Here is a 13900-nt window from a genome sequence, read left to right as displayed (position 1 = left end):
GTTAATCTTTAATGTGTACATACACATATGCTAAATACTTCACATTCGATATTTTATTCAGTCTCCATAGCAACTATATGCAGAATATACTGTGATAATTTCTACTTTATAGATGAGGAATCTCAGGCCTGGAGGATAAATAACTTACCCAAGATTATATAGCTACTGAGCAGCAGTAGTGTGATTTGTCCTCCTTATTCCTTCTTTTAGGGCATGGATACTAAAGCCTTTGTGGGAGGCACGGGTGCTGAAAAGAGAGAGAGAAATGTCAGAGGAATGGAAGAAGAGAAGATACATTTCACCTACTTAATTTTACCATGCATGCGTGCTCAGTCATGTCTGACTCTGTGCTGCCCCATAGACTGGAGCCTACCAGACCCCTTTGTCCATGAGATTTCCAAGCAAGAATACTGAAGTGGGTTGCCATTTCCTTCTCCAGGAGATCTGCCCAATCCAGGGATCGAACTTGTGTTTCCTGCATCTCCTGTGCTGGAGGCAGATTCTTCACCACTGAGCCACCTGGGAAGCCCATAGGCTCCCTAGAACTTTGCTTGCAAAAACCTTTCCCCTTGGAGTCAGCATTGATAAACTAACATCATAAAATCCTAAACGGCTAAGCAAAAAGAGTCTTAAGGTTTATCTTCCTTTTAGTAAATGAGAAAACTTAGAGGTAGTGTCTGACTTAAAATTCTAAATGCTTGCATTATACTAGCACTAGAAGTGTTTGCTTAAAGCAAAAGATAGGACATAGCCATTATTGCCAATGTAGAAAAAGAAATAGAAGAAACCGCAGCCAGATCAAACCAGCAAAGTATCTGAGTGTGATAAACTCTAGTTCAGTCAACTCAATCATCCATGACAAATGAAGAACCAATAAATAGGAAAAAAGACCCCATAATAACAGTTAATTTCATTTCAGTGTTTCATATGTAGTAAGCACTCAACAATCAAGTACTAAAAGAATGAATGAATCCCTGATTTTATGTTACTTATCATCGCATGGGAAACATGCCTCTTTTCTTGTTCAAGAAATGAACATTGAAGACCTGTGAAGATGCTTAACAATGAGATAACTAACAAGGTTACATTTTGGCCAACTAAGTCCTGCCATTAAATATAGATGTGAAATGAAAATGTGCAAAAATGCGACTATGGACATAGTACATGTAGTGATTAAGTTTTAAGAATGAGTATCATTCATTTGGCTTTTTTCCAGACTCAGCATTTGAAAAAAATTTTATGTTACTGAGTCTTTTTGCCACCAGGGAGCTCAGCTAAGTCCAGAATTATGCTAACTTCATGGAGGGAGGTGGAATTTTTATTAACCACAATAACCCTTGGCAGATAGCTCTCTTTATGCATGCTCTGGAACACACTTCCAAAAATTAGAATTAAGACTAAACGATATGCTCAGCATTTCCAAGTATAGGGTTGGCCACAAAGTTCGTTCGGATTTTCCTAAAACAGCATATGGAAAATCTGAAAGAACTTTTTGGCCAACTCAATACTTCTGTATCTGTAATTGCATCTCCTGTTGACTAGAAAAATGAGTAAGGAGTCATTTATTTTTTTTTGGAGGGTGAGGAGAATAGAAAGAGAATGGTATCCTGTGGATTCAGTCCTAATGATGAAGAAGTCCATATAATGCTTTTGAAAGGCAGGCATGGAGGTAGGAACCTCAGAGAATCCCTCATCTACCCTGTAGACCAAGATACAACATATTACATTGGGAACTCATGTACCATGTTGAGGAGTTTCCCATTAAGGCTTGGATTTGCATGAGAAACATGATCAAACTGAATTTGATTCCTGAAAATGTGTAGAGACAGGTAATTTTCAAGTTTCCTTTCATTAGGGATGAAATGAGGACTTGGAATTGTGAGTGATAACCAGCATAGTTCACACACTCCACTGAGTATGGGGCCAAGTGATTCCTTACTTAAACCCCTGTCTCATACTTCACTCAGCCCCCCAAATAAATGAGGTATTTGACATCATATTCACTTTTATTGGATTTTTTTTTCCTCCTGAAAATTTCTAAGCCAAGATCTAATTACATAATCTTATGATACATCTACCATATAGGACATATCAAGGCTAACACTGTTAGACTATATACTAATCAATAAAAACTAGATCTATTTCAAATCAGTAAAAGAATTCTCTTTGGCCTCCAGTGCATAGCACAGGCTTATTCCATAGTGGACATTTCATAAATGCTTATTGCGTTGAAAATAACTCCTATGGCAAGGAATTTTTACTTTAAGCTTTATTGGCTGGATGCAGTTATTTCTTGGCATTTTCTCATTTGAAATGTTTTGAACCAATGAGTAGTAATACTGAGTACCAATAGAATAACAATGAATTTACTTAACTTTTAAGCCATAAAAACTTGCCCGCTTAGGCAGCAAATTCAGTCATTCAGCCTACTGAGTATTTGCTTGCTTTAATGCCAAAATTTCAGCTTCTATTGATGTATCCATCAGGAGTGTTCCTCTGAAACTATTCTAAAACTATTGACTCTATAATTTTTGCCCTTTGACTCAACATTCCAGTTTGTAAAATCAATGTTGTAGCTGCCTATTCCCTAGAAACAGGTAGAAGTTTTGTGAGCTACCAACTAGATATTACTAATTACCAAGTAGCAATTACATGTAATTGCTCTTACTTTCAATGCCAATGATTCAACATGCAAATGTGTTGGAATAAGTTGTATATTGCAAGCAATAAAGGACTACATTAAAAAAAAAATTAGTCCCTCAGTTGTATCTGACTCTTTGAAACCCCATGGACTATAGCCTACCAGACTCCTCTGTTCATGGAATTCTCCAGGCAAGAATACTGGAGTGAGTAGCCATTCCCTTCTCCAGGGGATCTGAAGTATTTTAAATATATATTCAAATCTAAGACTATCCCAGTAACATATATTCTCACTCATTCTCAATGACATTTGAGTTGCTTTTCTTGAATGAAAGGTAGAATTATAGCCAGGTACCAGGAATTACTTATGGCACGCAAGAAGTCTCACTCATCACTGGTTCAGTTATGGGAGTGTGTCACACATATGAATGTCATTAGTCACATGCACCACAGTGAAGAAAAAGGTTGCAAATTCCTGTTCTATAGCCATAGTCTTTTACAGAGAATTATAAGTACCTTTGGGCAACTTGGAGAAAGAAGTGGCAACCCACTCCAGTACTCTTGCCTGGAGAATTCCATGGACAAAGGAGTTGGGCTGACTGCAGTCCATGGATTGCAAAGAGTCAGACACGACTAGTGATTAACTAGTAACTAGTTGGAAAACTTCAGAGAAGGCAATAGCACCCCACTCCAGTACTCTTGCCTGGAAAATCCCATGGATGGAGGAGCCTGGTAGGTTATGGTCCATGGGGTCGCTAAGAGTCGGACACGACTGAGCGACTTCACTTTCGCTTTTCACTTTCACACACTGGAGAAGGAAATGGCAACCCACTCCAGTGTTCTTGCCTGGAGAATCCCAGGGATGGGGGAGCCTGATGAGCTGCTGTCTATGGGACCACACAGAGTTGGACACTACTGAAGTGACTTAGCAACAGCAGCAGCAGCAGTTGGAAAACTTACATTTAAACATGTTACAGTGTGATTATTCACCATTATAAATAAGACAAGAATTTCCCTGCTGAAATTATTTAATAATGCACCTAACTAACCTACATTCCTTAGTCCCCTTTTCTGCCTTTTTCTCCATAGCAATGATCTCTATTCAACATGCTACATATTTCAGTTACCTGTTTCCATTTTCCTTCTAGAATATAAATACTCCATGAAGATAGGAATTTTTTGTCTTGTTTTCTACTGTTTCCCCCACCTCTAGAATAGCGCCCAAAATATAATAGACACTCGGTAAACATTTGTTGAATGAATGAATAGTATGGAAAGTTTTGCTCTTATGAAGACACTGCAGTAGTTTTTATTTCTATTTAGACTCTTGCTTTTATTGAAACAAATTTGGATGATGAATGAAGTAAAAACAGCCAACAATCTAAAACATGTTAGTCCAAAAGTAAAAACAGAGCAGTGATAGAAGACAAACCATTGAACATAGTGGTTCTTTTCTCTGCCTGACAAATTAGAGAAATATACAATATTTTTCGAAGACTTGCATAATGTATAAATTCCAAGAGCTTTTGAAGATAGGAGCACTTCTCAAATCAACATCTTTTAAAGGAAAACTAATCAATTGTCAGATTAGACAGTTATATTAGCAAACAAGAGAGTAGTAATTCTACTAATAAAACATTCACCTGAACTATAGCATTAAGAATGAAAGGATGAAACTAAGATGAATTCATTTTTATTGATCAGCTAGAAGCTAAAAGAAAGTCCCATTTTATTTCACAAAAAATCCTAAACTTAAATAATTCTAATGCTGAACATGAATTGACTCATACAATTGTTTATTTAAGTGTGAATTTACAGGCAGTGGTAAGAAATAATACTGAGAAATCCCATATATCTTTTGGTAACACCTTACAAAACTATAGTAGGATATCACTGACATTGATCCAGTCAGTTCATACAATATTTCCATCACCACAAGGAACCCTCAGTAGCATATCTACCTTCATCCTACTCTCAACTCTCCTCTACTCCTGGGAACCACTAGTGCCTTCTACATTTCTATAATTTTGTCATTTCAATAATGTTACATAAACACACACATACTACACACATACACACACTTTATTTTGTTCAGCTGTGCCATGCAGCTTGTGGGATCTCTACCCTGATCAGAGCTTAAACCCAGGTCCCAGCAGCGAAAGCCTGGAATGCTGACCACTAGGCTACAAAGGAACACACTGTAATGTTACGTAAATAGAATAATTTGTTCTAAGGTTACAGTTTGCAATTTTGGGGATCAGCTTTTTTCACTCAGCATAATTCTTTGGAGATTCATATAAGTTTTTGAATGTATCAAGAATACCTTACTTTTTTTTTAATTAAATAGTACTCCTTGCTATGGATGTATTTGTTTAACCTTACACATGTTAAGTGAAAGTCGCTCAGTTGTTTCAGACTCTATGCGACCCAGTATTCTGGTATTCTCCTGGAGTGGATAGCCTTTCCCTTCTCCAGGGGATCTTCCCAAGCCAGGGATCGAACCCAGGTCTCCCATGTTGCAGAAGGATTCTTTACCAGCTGAGCCACAAGGGAAGTCCAAGAATACTGGAGTGGGTAGCCTATCTCTTTGCCAGGGGATTTTCCCGGCCCAGGAATCGAACCAGGGTCTCCTGCATTGCAGGCGGATTCTTTACAAACTGAACTATCAGAGAAGCCCTGACAGCTTCACGTTAAAGGACATCTTTAACATCTGGTTGTTTCCAGTTTCAGATAATATGAATAAAGCTGCTATAAATATTCATGTACAGGTTTTCATGTGAAGTCCAGTTCTCTGGGATAGTTGCTCAGGAACACAAATGCTGGGTTGTATAGTAGTTGCATGTTTAGTTTTTAAAGAAACTGCCAAACTGGTTTTCAGAGTGGCTGTACCATTTTACATTCCCACCAGCAATGTATTGAGTAATTTACTTTCTCTGCATTCTTGCCAGCATTTGGCATTGTCACTAATTTTTAATTTTAGTCATTCTAGTAGGTAGGTATTTACCTACATTTTGGTTTAAATGTACACTTCCCTGATGGCTTATAAAATTATATATCTTTTCATGTGCATGCATTTTCATATCTTTTTCATGAAATGTCTGTTCATATCTTTCGTTCATTTTTCAATCAGACTATTTTGTTTTTCACTATATTGAATTTGGAAAGTTCTTTATATATTCTAGATACTAGTTCTTTATCACATATGTGGTTTACAAATATTTTCTGCCAGTCTGGAGCTCATCTTTAACAGGGCTTTTCCAAGCAAAATTTTTTAATCTTGACAAAGTCCAACTCATCAGTTGTTCATTGATTCATCATGGTTTTGGTATCAAATCTAAGAACACATTGCATAGCCTTACATACCAAATATTTTCTCCTACATTTTTTTAAAGTTTTCTAATTTTAAGCTTTCTATTTGACTCCAAGAGAGTTAACTGTTGTGTATTATGTGACTTACCTCCCTGTGTGTTCTTTTTGTTGTCCCTTATTTACAGTACACATATCTTAAATATTTCCTATGTAGAACCACAACAGACAGTGTTATAATTTTTGGCTTCCACCACCAATATTAATTTAGAACGAAGAGGAGAAAGAAAAACCTACTGTATATTTTTGCTAATCGTGTGCTTCTGATGGTCTAAGCTTTCTTTTTTATCATTCCCTTCCTGTTTAGAGAACTTCCTTCAGTCATTCTATTAGAATAGGTTTGTTGATGATAAACTCTTTTAGTTTTCCTTTATCTGAGAATTTCTTTTTTTTCCTTAATTCCTGAAGGATATTAAAGCATTCTGGATTGACAGTTCTTCTCTTTTAGCACTTGAAATATGATATACTGCTCTTCCAACGTCTATGATTTCTGATGACATATTTGCTATCATTTGAAGTGTTTTCCCTCTACAGTAAAATGTCATTTTCTCTGGCTGCTTTCAAAAGTTTTTATTACTAGAAGTGCAATTTTTCTGTGTGGTGGTGTAGGTTTCTTTGGGCTTAGTTTGTTTGGGGTTTGCTGAGCTTCCTGAATCTACAGGTTTTTGCCTCTTCCAAATTTGGCAAGTTTTCAGTAATTATTTCTTCAAGTCCTTTTTTCAGTCTCACTGTGTTTCTCTTCTCCTTCTGTGACTCTAACGACACAATGTTATCTTTTGTTTTGGTCTCACTGGTCCCTGAGACTCTGATCATTTTTTAAAATTTACTTTTCCTTTGCTGTTCAGATTGAATAACTTCTACTGCTCTATCTTCCAGCTCATTAATTCTCTCCTCTGTGCCCTTATTTCTGCTGTTGAGTCCATCTACTGTGTTTTCTATTTTGGTTATCGTATTTTCCCACAATTTTCAAAAATTACCAATTGGTTCTTCATTATCTTCCATTTAATTTTTGAGACTGTCTATATCCTTCCATTTGTTTCAAGAGTGTTTTTATCAGCTCATTGAAGCTTTTAATTATGACTGTTTAAAGTCTCTGTTAGGTAATTTTAATGTTGTTGTCACCTTACTGTTGGCATTTGTTGTCTCATTTTTTAAATACGAGTTTGAGATTCACTCAGTCAACTTAATTTCATTCATTATGGAACCTCTGAAAAAATAGTATCAGTTTGAGTTTTTCCCACTTCTTGGTGTGATAAGTCATTTTTAAAAAGTGAAGCTTGAATATTTTTGCATTCTGGAGCTTATTTAAACCTGTGCTCAATAATGGCCATATGTGTCTAGTGGCTATCATATTGGACAGTTAGATACAGAACATTTGAACATCTCAGAAATCTACTGGAAAAGGGTGAAACAGACACTGAGCAAAATGGCTGATGATACCACTAAATATTGATTCAAATGCAGGGAAAGAAGAAAAATATGAGGAAGATAAATAAATGAACCTATGAATAACTTCCCTGGTGGCTCAGAGGTAAAGAATCTGCCCGCAATGTGGGAGACCTGGGTTCGGTCCCTGGGTCAGGAAGATCCCCTGGAGAAGGAAATGGCAACCCACTCCAGTATTCTTGCCCAGACATTTCCATGGACAGAGGAGCCTGGTGGGCTGCTGTAGTTCATGGGGTCACAAAGAGTCGGACACGACTGAATGACGAACACTATGAATTACAGGGATGGAAAAATGTAGATTTACTCACAAGGAAAATCTGAAAAATAAATACTAACTTATTATATCTGCAGAATAGATACCAACCAACCTATCATCCTGTGGACTGAATTTTTATCGACTCTAGTTGTATGGGTCTGTCCCTAAAAGAGACAAAGAATCTCTTTTTCTATGAGCTGATGCAGTTTCGAATAGCAAAGCTAATTGTGGTAGCTGAGATCAGTGTGTATTGACCCTGACATTGCATGTTATGTTACATCGAGATATATCTGACTTTAGCAAATGTTGGACATATTCATTCAACATCATTTTATTTGACAGAGGGGTTGCATCTACTTCATAGGCTTGTTTTTTTAAGATCATGTGACTTCCTTTTTATTTTATTTATTTTTGGCTGTGCTGTGTCTTCGTTGCCGCGAGGACGGCTCTCTAGTGTGGTGCGGAGGCTTCTCATTGCAGTGGCTTCTCTTGTTGCAGAGCAAATGCTGTGGGGCGTGTGGGCGTCAGGAGCTGCAGCACATGGCTCGTGCGGTTCCTGGGCCCTAGAGCACAGGCTCAGTAGTTGCGGCCAGTGGGCTTACTTGCTCTGCGACGTGTGGGATCTTCCCGATTTAGGGATCAAACCCATATCTCCTGCTTTGGCAGGCAGACTGTTTACCACGGAGCCACCAGGGAAGCCCTAGGACTCAACTTTATAAAACAATAAGCTGAAATGATATAGAGATGACTTTGGCAAGAGAGTACAATTTCAGGGCAGCAAAGCCCAAATAAAGATAAAATATATACAAATAAATGTAAAATGGCTAAAGATCATAAAGATTTTAGAACTAGAGCTTCTTGCTGTATGATTTATTCCACAAGTATTTATCAACTCATGTTATTACAGTTTAACCACCAATTTCTCAGGTGAGAAACTGAACTACAGAGAAACTGGCTTCATTACCTAATGGGAAAGCAAAGAAAAAAAAATAAAAAACTTAGGCCATTGCATTCTACATCTAGTTTCTTTTTGATTTACATCATGTGGCTATTAAATGTCTTTCATAGTCATGTCAGCCACATAACTTTGGAAAAAAAGAAAACCTTGGACTTTCTGCCTCCATGATTAACTTATATTTTCCCCTCTAATTCATTCATTCCACATTTATTTACCAAGTGCCTACAATGAGCCAGGCAACAAAGATCTGTGTCTGAACACTTATAATCTAGTGATGGTAAAAAAAAAAAATTATATATATACATAATAAATTAGGAGATGAATACTATGAAAAAAAGAAAAAGTAGTACAGGTTAAAGGGGAATGAGATGGGAGGTAAGTCATTCTTACAGGATCTATTATAACCATCTGATGAAGTCTCAACTCTTCTCCAACATCCATTTCAAATGCCACCTGCCCTATGAAGCCCTCCTTAAGACCTTGGCTAAAATTTATCTTTTCTGCTATGTTCCTTTAACTCTCCCTATCTCTATTCCAGCACTAAGCATTCTGCCTTGTGTAAGATATAAAAGTATCTTTCATTAGGCTTTAATTCCTGAATAAAGAGAATGTGCCTTATTAATCACATCATCTCTTAAAAGAATCATATGTGGTGGAAGGCATAATAAGCATTTGCTTAATAGTGAAGCCTAAATTAAATGAATTGACAAAGACCCAGATTGTTTATAAAAGGTAATCCTGATATTAGAATTCAGAAATATAAATTCAGCATGCAGATATTGGGTGCCAATTTTCTGTCCATGCTAATTTTATTCCCTTCTGCCCATATCTATGTGGCTAGAGAGAAGGTTTTCAGTTTTGTTGGAGAAAGCCTTTATTTTCTACTCTTGCTGGATTTCTAATAAAACAAATACCACATATTAACAGACTTAACAAATCAAACAAAATAGTGGCATCGTGAAAACCTTAAATTTGTCTTCAGAGCTGTCATGCATTATGCACAATCCATAAATTAACTGTTACACATTAGAATTTAGGCAACTTAACCAACACTATAGCCCTTATATAATATCACTCACTTCTCTGAGAAAATAAGATTTATGTAAAATTGTCAATCTTCATTTGTCTTTTTGCCAGTCAATTAAAAACACAGAAATAATCAAGCTATATTCTCTGTTTCTTTCATGAAATATACTGTTTTACATGTCCAAGAACCAGTAGGGCTTGTTGGTTAAGAAATGTATTTCTTACAACATAATAACATACCATCTTGAATGTGCTGTTATAAACAATATTTACTACATTCATAAGTATTGAATAAAGCATAGAAAGCTAAGAATTTGATTTTGATTACATTCTGTAGGTATTCTAATCAGTAGGTATGAATAAAAGACATCCCCTAAACATTCATATAACTAAAAGTACATACAGTTTTTGCATTTTAATTCTTTTTAAAAATCAGTTTTAGATTTAGTTAGTGCATAAATGTGTTTGTAAAATCTCAGTAATTCAGATATATTGAATTGGTTGAATTAGTGTCACTTTTTTGAATAGAGATGTGACGACACGAAATATTAATGAATGTTCTACTGGAATTGCTAATGATGGATTCTTCTGATGAAGAAGAACTTAAAACAAATCTCTCTTAAATAAGGGAATGTGCTTATATTTTTGAAATTTTTATTAAACTGAAACATTGATGTTTCTCTTAGAGGTCATTATTTTTATCTAAGATGCACATATAGTGTACATTTCAGTTATATTTTACCCTGATGTGCAGGCCATTACTATAGAGGACAATAATTAGAATTTTCATTATTAGAGAAACAGGGATTGATTACTCATTATGACTATTATAGGAAAGCTGATGGGTGGTAAGTGAGGAGGGTAACAACGGTGAGTCAAAGAGAAAATGTGCAGGTCAGAACAGAAGAAATGTTTTAAAAAAAACATAAACGATGAGCATGAACACAAGAAAACATGTCTATACCCACTAGATTCAATGTCTGTTTGGCTTAAAGTTTGGATCTTAAGTCCTAACTCTGTTTTCCCCTGTGAGTACTACAAGGTTGTGTGCATGTGTATGTATGTATGTGAATTGAAGGTGCTCAGTCATGTCTGACTCTGTGCGACCCCATGGACTATAGCCCATCAGGCTCCTCAGTCCATGGAATTTTCCAGGCTACTGGAGTGGGTTAAAAACTTCTATTTAATTAATTTTTTACACAAGGGCAGCTAAGTTGCTAAAGTAACTCTTTGTCTTTGAGGCTGTGTGTAACTGCTATCAAAACAAGTGATAAATTAAAAAAAATTGTTATGTAAAATTATTTGTTTCAATTTTTTAAGGTTTTGATAATTATTTTTTGTCATATCGACATAAAAAAGTTCCAAGTTTAAATGGGCCAAATTTATATTTGGTTAACCTCCTTTGGTACAAAATATGAGCATTAATATCTCTTATGATAACTATTTTGCTTAAAATGTACTGTTAGACATATTTCAAAGACCAAGTATATTTACATATGTGTGCAAAATTTGAGTTTAATATTTGTCAATACCAAATGAACATTTTAGCAAAAAGCTGCTTAAATACACACACATATGTCAAATTTATAAGTTTAGATTTATAAAAATGTACTAGTTTATGAAAAGGATGTAACATGGGGACTTAGAAAAAAATTTAATTTGGATAAAAATAAGAATTTTAATAAAATGTTAACAATGTATAAATTTATTTGTTATATTTTTTCCACTTTTGAGTTAAAGTGTTTACTCAGCAGTGCTATTTCTTCTTGCATCTTGTAGATGTTCTGACTTGCTACTAGTTTATCAGCAAACATGAACTGGGTGTTGTCATGGTAAATGGAAAAAATGTTTTTAATCGGTTCCTATAAGTAGGCCCAGTGCTGTCAGCTGATAAGACAGAGAACAGAAACAAGGTGTCTGTTGAAGTATGAAAAATTAAAAGGTTAAAAAACTATACTTATGCTTTAAGAATGATTTTCTTGAATATTATATTCAGAGCAAAAGGCAAATTATATAATTGGATAAGGTCAACAAAAAGCAATTTATAAACATTATAACTTAATAAGTGGGTACATAAAAATTTTCCATGTTATCTTGAAATATGCACTAAGGTGGTGTTTGATATTCCCCATGATGAAAATAAATGATAAAAAAATAGCTTTTATATAATACCTATAATAGGAAACCTTTATTTTACTTTTAAACCAAAGTACAGTCAAATTTATCTTTGTTTACCTGTACACTGATAAATTGCAACTCTTCCCTCATAGCTTCTGTCTTTTATTCCTTTTTGTGAATCCAAAATGTAATTTAAAAAACACATTTCAAAATACCAATCCAAAGTGGCATTTATTTTCCAGGTACTTTGTTTAATTCAGTAAGTATTTTTTTATTCTTTAAAAAATTAAACAAATTATTTATTATTTTTGGAAGTGCTGGATCTTTTGATGCTTTGCGTGGACCTTCCTCCTATTGTGGTGAGCAGGGGCTATTCTTCATTGTGATGGACTTGCTTTTCATTGCAGTGGCTTCTCTAATTATGGAGCTCTGGGTCTAGCCACATAGGCTTCAGTAGTTGTGGCCCACTGGCTTTGTTGCCCTGTGGCATGTGGAATCTTCCCAAACTAGGGATCGAAACCACGTCCCCTGCATTTGCAGTTGGATTTTTATCCACTGCGCCACCAGGGAAGTCCTCAGTAAGTATTTAACACCTATAATGTGCCTGGTATTGGGTTATTTATGCAATGGAAACAACCACGAAAACTGTATTTTATTTGACAGTAAGATTTATATACACTCTGCAATTAAAGGACACAGTATGTTAGGCTTTGCTTGAGGAACTGATCCTGCAGCCATGCAGCACAGACAAAAAATATCCCCCACAACCAGTATTCTTCCTATTTTAAAGATGAATAAGACTCAGGTGTAGAACAGCTAAGACGCTTGGGATTTCAGACAGACCTGACATTTGAACCTGGCCTCAACCTCCTAACTCTACCACTTACTAGATTTTTGGCTAAGTTATTCACTGATTTATTCAAAACTCACTATAGCTCAAGCATGTTACTTGGATCTGAGTTTTAAGGAAAGAGTGTGACACAGTGCCTTTCCTTAAACCTCTTGAACTGCAGCAGAGGGTAACAGGCATGGAATGAAGCCTTGATAATTAAGTGATCAGTGTGGTTCTAGACGTCTGTGAAGAGTCGTGTGGGGGACAAATGAGTCCCTTCTACCTGGGAATGGCAGATGGCAGAGGTCAGGAAAGCGTTCACAGGGACATGGCCCTCGAGTTCCATATAGTCATCCTCCGAATCAGGTGATTGTGAGAAAGAATAAGACATTCTATCTTGTGTGAGCCTTGGGGCCTAAAACAGCTTGGGAAGAAATGAAAATGGTTCAGGGTGGCTGAAGTGAGAGAGCTGTAAGTCAGGCAAAGTAATACCTACTTCCCTTGTGAAAGGATTGAATATATACAGCGTTAAGCACAATGCCAGAGACATACTAGGTGCTCAATAAATGTTCCTGGTCCTTCTTCAGTTTTTCCATTTATTATACGCCTTCCAGCTTGAAATTCCATGACTTACCACATTGTATGTGTTATTGTATGTTGGTTCATACACTATTTAGCATATTGTATAAATAAATAGTCTCTATCACAGATGACAGAAATGTGGGTAAAATAAGAAGTGAATTTTGATAACGGATTGATGCAAAAGCTGACTTTAGCTTCAACCCTTTCTTTCTCTGTGTTCCTCTATAGTAGCTTAAAGAGTGTTGCTTGAGTAAATCTGAATATTGTGCAAATGCAGAGATTCAGCATCAGTTCAATATATGGGGACAGGATTCAGTATCTGTCCATAGGAATTGCCCACCTGCTTCCAAACCCAGAAGAGCAGTTTTTCTGTTTCCAGAAGTTTTGATGATCATAACATCAACCATACTGTCAGGAGGAGATTTGAAGGCAACATCTCATCATTGCACAACCTTAGAGACCATGATTTTTGTCCAGAACTTAGTCAACTCTACCTCAATACACAATCTTTTCTCTCTGCCTCTATTATGGCTGTGTACATGTCTCCCCCACCCTCCAAGAGGGTAAACTCTGAAATCTTGACTTTATTCAACTTTGCATCATCTAGTTACTCCCCCAATACACAGTGCTTTACCCACTGGAGATGTTCAGCGGATACTTGTTAACTTTTCAGTAT

At 36.1% G+C, this 13900-nt stretch overlaps 1 long non-coding RNA gene across 2 annotated transcripts in view; it reads right to left on the bottom strand.

The window, feature by feature from the left end:
• The window catches only part of LOC110144368 (uncharacterized), a 50917-nt gene that overhangs the window by 33151 nt on the left and 3866 nt on the right, over positions 1 to 13900 (bottom strand). For both annotated transcript variants that reach the window (XR_002315871.2, XR_011484583.1), the window contains exon 2: positions 149 to 247. This is a non-coding gene — a long non-coding RNA (uncharacterized lncRNA). The remainder of the gene's footprint in view (positions 1 to 148; positions 248 to 13900) is intronic.

The sequence above is a fragment of the Odocoileus virginianus genome, chromosome 29 (genome assembly GCF_023699985.2).
Source record: "Odocoileus virginianus isolate 20LAN1187 ecotype Illinois chromosome 29, Ovbor_1.2, whole genome shotgun sequence".
Taxonomy (NCBI): domain Eukaryota; kingdom Metazoa; phylum Chordata; class Mammalia; order Artiodactyla; family Cervidae; genus Odocoileus; species Odocoileus virginianus.
The sequence above is the reverse complement of the archived record's forward strand: the minus strand, read 5'-3'. Positions and strand labels throughout refer to the sequence as shown.